This window comes from Mus pahari, chromosome 10, assembly GCF_900095145.1.
Source record: "Mus pahari chromosome 10, PAHARI_EIJ_v1.1, whole genome shotgun sequence".
Taxonomy (NCBI): domain Eukaryota; kingdom Metazoa; phylum Chordata; class Mammalia; order Rodentia; family Muridae; genus Mus; species Mus pahari.
In genome coordinates, this window is record NC_034599.1 from 70115088 (window position 1) to 70115513 (window position 426).

Here is a 426-nt window from a genome sequence, read left to right on the forward strand (position 1 = left end):
GAGAGCTACACTTGTCTGTTGGTGTAAGGATTGGTAATTAGAATGCAATTAGGGAGAATGCTGGTCTGAAAAGGTGGGGATTGAAGGTTCCCCTCCAAGATCCATGACCTCACAAGCCCTGTTGGGAACAAAATAAAATAAAGAGGGGCCCAGGGGGGCCCGGGGAGAAGTGGGTAAGGAAAAAGATGTCCATGCCCTGCCAGAGTTTCCCTATTCTCTGGTCAGTCAGGCATGGGGATACTGACAGGCGCTTTCCACTTGGCCCCGGGTGGGCATTGCCTCTGACCCAACACTGACAGAGTGCGCAGGGGGCCTTGATGGAGCAGAGACTCTATGGTTTAAGAGCTTTATTATAGAAATGCAGGGAGAAAGAGAGAATGGAGAGAGAGAGAGAGAGAGAGAGAGAGAGAGAGAGAGAGAGAGAGA